The sequence below is a fragment of the Lactuca serriola genome, chromosome 4 (assembly GCF_051521515.1).
Source record: "Lactuca serriola cultivar US96UC23 chromosome 4, Lser_US96UC23_V15, whole genome shotgun sequence".
NCBI classification, from domain to species: domain Eukaryota; kingdom Viridiplantae; phylum Streptophyta; class Magnoliopsida; order Asterales; family Asteraceae; genus Lactuca; species Lactuca serriola.
Window position 1 is genome coordinate 38,823,504 of NC_136411.1, and position 6,417 is coordinate 38,829,920.

Genomic DNA, 6,417 nt, shown 5'->3' on the forward strand with positions numbered 1-6,417 from the left:
AAGAACATTTCTCTTTCGATATGCATAATATATAGCACTATATGTACTACATATGTTTTACCATTTCTATTCATGTTGCAAGCTACACCATTCATCTTAGCACTCTTAACATGAGTAATTCTCATACATAGTTCAAACGTATACCCCCACATCCAATCTTTGGTCATTAAATACCAGTCTACCAATCAATACCATGCTAGAATAGTACACAAACTCTATTATAAACTACATTCGAGCGATACGCACAAGAGAGTGCAACCATCATAAGAAGAAAAGCAACAACCATTCCTGCACTTAACTACCTTATCCGTTACTAGAGCATTATCGGATAAAATGCTAAAGGAGAAACTTTAATGGTTACAATCCTAATATCCTCTTGCATATTAGGTCAATATTCCCATGTAATAACTCACATTTTAAAAAATATATAATATCAATTTCTTTTACAAAGTAAATAGTTTTTTTTATTATACAATAATAATAATACTAAAATGGAGTTTATACAAAAGTAGAATACAAATTGTAAACAATTCATAAAAATATCATAAGTAACATAATATTACATTCATCCATACAATTCCATTATATCTTGTGCAATAATATCCTGTATCGCTTCCATATACGAATCATCATTATTCGTGCAACATGTAAATGGACTTTCTTCATGACCTTCACTACTAGCATCACCTCTTGTGGGATTGTAGTATTCTTGTTGTGCCTTGTTAAATGTTTCATCAAACCTACTAGCCTTTCTAATATAGTTATGTATCACCATCGATGCTATCATAATATGCACTTGGTTCTTGTACCTGCAATTAAGATGCATGTCTCTTAATAACACCCATATAGCTTTCCATACTCCAAAAGTTCTTTCAATGATATTTCGCAATAATGAGTGGTGATAGTTAAATGTCTCTTTCGATCCACAAGGAGTATGCATAGCAACAGTCTGTCCATGTCAAAAATTTGGTATATGATATCGAATATTAGTACCATTGTATGGAGCAAGATACCCTTTAATATTTGGGTATCCGACATCAACAACATGCTATTTATCTGTAAATAAAACAAAGATTTGTTATCCGTTTCAAAAAAGTATTAAAAGCATAGAACTTGTGTGTATAAAAAAATTACATTAACCACCCCTTGGATGTGGAAAATGAAGATTCGGTCTTTGTAAGGTTTCATTGAAAATTATTGTATCATGTTCAATCCCCTCCCATATGGCCCACACAAATGTAAAATACATGTTAAAATCACAAAAACCCATTATATATTTTGTAGCATATTCCTTTCAACCAATGTACTTCATTTCCTCCTTTTATGGAACTGATGCCTTTATATATTTTGGAACATCATCATTATATTTTTCGGCTGGTTTGATGATGTTGACACTCATCTTAAGTACAAATGCCAAAAATAAATGGAAAAGCCTATGAATCGTTTCATCGGAATGATTAAAAAAATTATTGAACACATCTATTGCTACATCCATGAGCCAAAGTCATAACACATGATGTCAAAGGATAACACAAATCATTATTTTATTAGTAACTTAAGGAACTCCATCTTCGCTTCACCAGTCATTGGAAACTTAAAAGCTTCACAATTTTGGTTTTTGGTGAAGACAAGCAATGCTTGTGAATACTCTTTGGAACCTTCATTGAAACCGGAAAACTTCATGACAACCGCCATGTAATGTGATATTGTAGGCGAGTAATTATTTTGTAGAAACGTTTGTGTGCTTTTTGATATGGCATCCAATAAAGCATCTACTTTTTCCTCATAAATTGAAGTTTTACTCTTGGTTGATCAGTTGTTGCCGACATTCTTAGACTTCTTCCGTTTACCTGAACTACTTTCAAGGAAACCGATAAAAAATAGTTCATAATCTAAATTGATTTCATCACTATCTCATTTGCTCTCCATATTTTCTTCATTTGAAACTCTAACAGAGTCATAGTCTGATTTCCAGTGGCAACAGAATCTCAAAACAAAAGAACATATTTAGTGCCGAACATGCTAAAATCCGCGTCCCTAAATTTGGCACAGTCTTTATTCGTCTACAAAATAAACAATGTTTAATTCATCGATTTCACTATGCAATCATAACATAAAATAATTAAAAAGAATAGTAAAGCATACATTTATTTTTTCCTCCCACCATTCAGGCCATGCATCTATTAAGCTTCTCGTCCCACCGATTCCAGTTTCAAGCCTCATTAACCGGTCATAAAGGTTCCGATCTTTTTCATGTTGTCCCATTTGTTTTTAAGTTGTATTTTGTCATAGGTTTCCCTGTTTTTTCCTTCATATGTTTTCCTATTTCTCCCACCCAATCTTATTGAAGTGACCACCATTTCTATTCATTTTATTAAATTCAATCATGCACACATCAACGAACTTCTTCAAGGTTTTACTATCCCATACACATTTTGTTCTATTCTTTTTTAGATGGTTCACATTTAACAACATTAGTGTAGTTTTCATCCATTATTTGAGAATTACATAATATGAAGATGTAAACAAACTAACAATTAACACAACTAACATCAAACCAAGGCAATTCAAACACATATAACCACTTTCATAGTTTCACAGTTAAACATATAACCAATGATTTTTTAGCTTTTAGAAAGCTCTAAATTTTGTCTATGTAAAAGCTTCAAAAAACTGTTTCAAAGGCTATTTTAAATGCCCAAATACTTTTGTAATTTTGCTGTTAAAAACCTTGAAATGTAATAAAAAAAATCATGATTTTCTAGCTTTTAGAAAGCTTCATATTTTGTCTATGTAAAAACTTTTCAAAAGCTATTTTTAGATGCCTGAATATTTTTTTGAACTTATTAGTTTTTTGAAAAATTAATAAGCTATTTTTAGAAGCAACACCCCTTAAAAATGATCCAAGTTAAAAAATACAATTTTGAACAAAGGAGAGGGACGATTACTTTTAAGTAGTTTATGGGTGCCATATGTATATCAATGCAGCGTAAATAATACAAACTTAGGGGGTGTTTGATACCCGTCTGACTGGGTCTGAGTCAGACATATAGGCTGACTCGGTCAAATGTCTTACCCGGTCAGCTTTGTAAGCTGACTGGGAATAAGAACGCTTCTACCCCTCTGTTATCTTTCTTCCCTCGTTATCCGATACCCATTCTTTCAATCGTAACCTAAAAAAAAAGCGCGACACAAAAATCGCCGCCTCCTCCATCGATAGCTAACCGCCATCTCACTCGTCGCTGCCATCTAGCCGCCATCTAGTTGCCGTCTCGCCACCATCTCGCCGGCTAAAGAGAACTCGCCATCTCCGAGCAATTTCTCTCGCTTTCCCTGTCATTCAAGATCACTGTAATTCATCAAAAACGGGTAAGCTAATCTTCTCCTGTTATGTTAATACTATTTGAAATCAGAATCGCTTATGCTATCATGTTATGCAATCTGATGTATAATGTATAAAATCAGAATCCGATTTGCTCTAATAAATCTGAAATTTTAATTACCTGTATCAAATTGAAGCTTTCCCTTTCTTCTTAATAATTTTTGAAATCGGTTATGCTTGAGAGCTAGACTTTTATTTCTTGTTTGCCATTGTTGTTCACAAAGTTGTAGCTTTCCCTGTATCAAATTCCATAGAAACAACAGGAAGAATAATAATTGGTTTTGAAATAAAAAATTGATTTGATTTGAGTTGTTGCCCTTTTCTTGTGTGTCATATTTGTTTTGATTTGTTTTGAGTTGTTTCCCTGTATCAAATTGCATAGAAGCAAGTCACAACAGGAAGCTTTCCCTTTCTTCCTAATATTTTTTGAGGTTAATGTTTTAGGATTTGATTTATTTTGAGTTGTTGCCCTTTTTGTGAAATCAGAAATCAAAAATTAGTTTTGAAATAAAAAATTGTTCTTTTCCTAATTTAAGCCCTGTTTTGCACAGCAACAGAAACTATAATTATTGGAGAATAATAATTTTCTTATGCAAAGCCCTTCAAATCTTCTTTCTCCATACATGATTTCACCTAACACCCAAAATCTCTTCAATAGGCTATTTGACTAGTTAAGATCCACACTTTCAAACTCAAATTCAAAACAAATATGCTGTATCATTTTATGTGATGACATTAATTTGGATTATGTGAGTTTAAGCAATTAAAACACTAATGATGAGTTACAAATTATGAGATACATAAAGTAAATATTTTATGTAAGAGATCATCTTTGTGAATTGTGACAAAGTAGTTTTTTTTTTTATATGGATACACGACTACCTTCCTATCCCATTATAATGGAATTTCCTAGGTATGTTGTTGTTTTTTATCAAGTAAATAGTTTTTCTTCCAAAACAGTTATTCTTAAAAATGTATATTTATATTTGTATAGACTAGTATGGATTAGTCGATGATAATTGATAATCCTGGGAAAGAGTATAAATGTGGAAATTTAGAGGGTCATTTTCCATTTAATATTTATATGGTTAGTTGGGACAGTTGGAAGTTTGGATGTACTTGTTTTTATAGGGAACAAATGTGCGGATGCTTTCGAGTTACATCAAGTGTATGCTACTCCTGAAGCCGATCCGCTTAAGAACTCGTCAGATTTCCCAATATGCTTCCGCGGCTTCACAAGAATTGTCTGCACCTAAAGCGGTCTCCACAACACCACCAAAGGGGCTTAATTTCTACATCTCTACCCTCCAAACTTGTGCCTCTGTTGATCAACTTCATAAACTTCACGCTGAGATTCTCAAGACTCACTTCTCCCGGAACGTATTCCTGTTGACACGTCTAGCTCACGCTTACCTCAAATTTGGTTGCCTGAATATTGGAGAAAGATTTGTTGTCAGCATCATCAAGAACCCACCTTTGTTTCTTTGGAATGAGAGGATCAAATGTTATGCAAGGAAAGGTCGTTACAGAGAGTCAGTCGATCTTTATTACGAGATGGTTCGAAGTGGATACAAACCGAACGCCTTCACGTTTACATTTGTGCTGCCCGCTTGCGCTGGGTTGAAGTCGGTTAAAGATTGTCGAAGGGTTCATACTGATGTTTTGTGGTTCGGTTGCGAGTATAACGAGTTTGTTATCACCGCTCTTATTGACGTCTATGGGAAGTGCGGCGATTTAAGTTCCGCACGCCAACTGTTTGATGAAATGCCAGTGAAGAAAACCGCAAGCTGTAACGCCCTGATGGCTGGGTTTGTACTGGATGAGAAGTTCGATGATGCCTTATCACTCTTTAATGAAATGAAGAAGTTGGGGATCCCATCAGATACCATTACCATGGTCAGGGTACTTCAGTCATGTGCCTCTTTGGGTGCTTTACAACAGGGAAGATGGGTGCATGAGCAAATAATAAGGACCCAAATGGTGGTGAACGTACAATTAAGTTCAGCTCTGATTAACATGTACGCTAGATGTGGTAGCATAGAAGAAGCCCATCATGTGTTTGAAGAAATGCCAAAAAAAGATCTCATCGCGTGGACATCAATCATATGTGGGTATGGAATGCATGGACTTGCCCATCTTTCAGAATCTCTTTTCCTTCGTATGGTGAGTCATGGTCTAAGACCTGATGCCATAACATTTGTTGGAGTTTTGTCAGGTTTTAGTCACAATGGCATGGTAGAAAAAGGGTGGTATTATTTCAAGAAAATGTCTGATGAATTTAATGTAAAGCCTGTTTTAGAGCATTATAGTTGCATGGTTGACATGCTTGGTAGAGCTGGCAGATTAAATGAAGCCGAAAACCTTCTGAAACATATAACTGTAAAACCTGATTCCATGATATGGGGTGGGCTGTTAACCGCATGCAAGATTCATAAAAATGTTGAAATGGCTGAAAGAGTTGTATCCAAGATTCTTGAATTGGATCCAACTAATGCTGGATGGCATGTGCTCATGTCCAACATCTATGCAACTTGTGGGAAATGGGATCAAGTTGCCAAAATGTGGGGAAAAATAAAAGATTTGAAGTTGGAAAAGCAACCCGGGTGGAGTTCCATTGAAGTTACAGGCCAAATTCACACGTTTCTTGTGTTTGATCAATCACATGTGATGTCAAAAGAGATTTATAGTTACCTCAAGTATGTAAAAGAACGGATGAAAGTTGAAGGTTATGTTCCTGAAACAAGTGTTGTGTTTGAAAAAGTTGATGAGGAAACGAAGGAGGAGATGGTATTTTGTCATAGTGAAAGATTGGCGATTGCATTTGGGATTCTAAGCACTTTGGATGGTGATGTGTTGAGAGTGATGAAGAACTTGCGGGTGTGTGTGGATTGTCATAATGTTATTAAGTTTATATCTCGAATTGAATGTAGAGAAATTATTGTTAGAGATGCGAAAAGATTTCATTGTTTTAAGGATGGTGTATGTAGTTGTGGAGATTATTGGTGATAGTCATTATCGATATATTACTTTGAAAA

The 6,417-nt window shown here is 34.7% G+C and overlaps 1 pseudogene across 1 annotated transcript; it reads left to right on the forward strand.

Annotated features, from left to right (window-relative positions):
- Positions 1 to 3,112: 3,112 nt before the first annotated feature.
- LOC145101349 (pentatricopeptide repeat-containing protein At2g01510, mitochondrial pseudogene) lies at positions 3,113 to 6,417 on the forward strand (annotated as a pseudogene). The gene is made up of 2 exons (XR_013705623.1): positions 3,113 to 3,369; positions 4,514 to 6,417. The product of XR_013705623.1 is annotated as a pentatricopeptide repeat-containing protein At2g01510, mitochondrial pseudogene (transcript).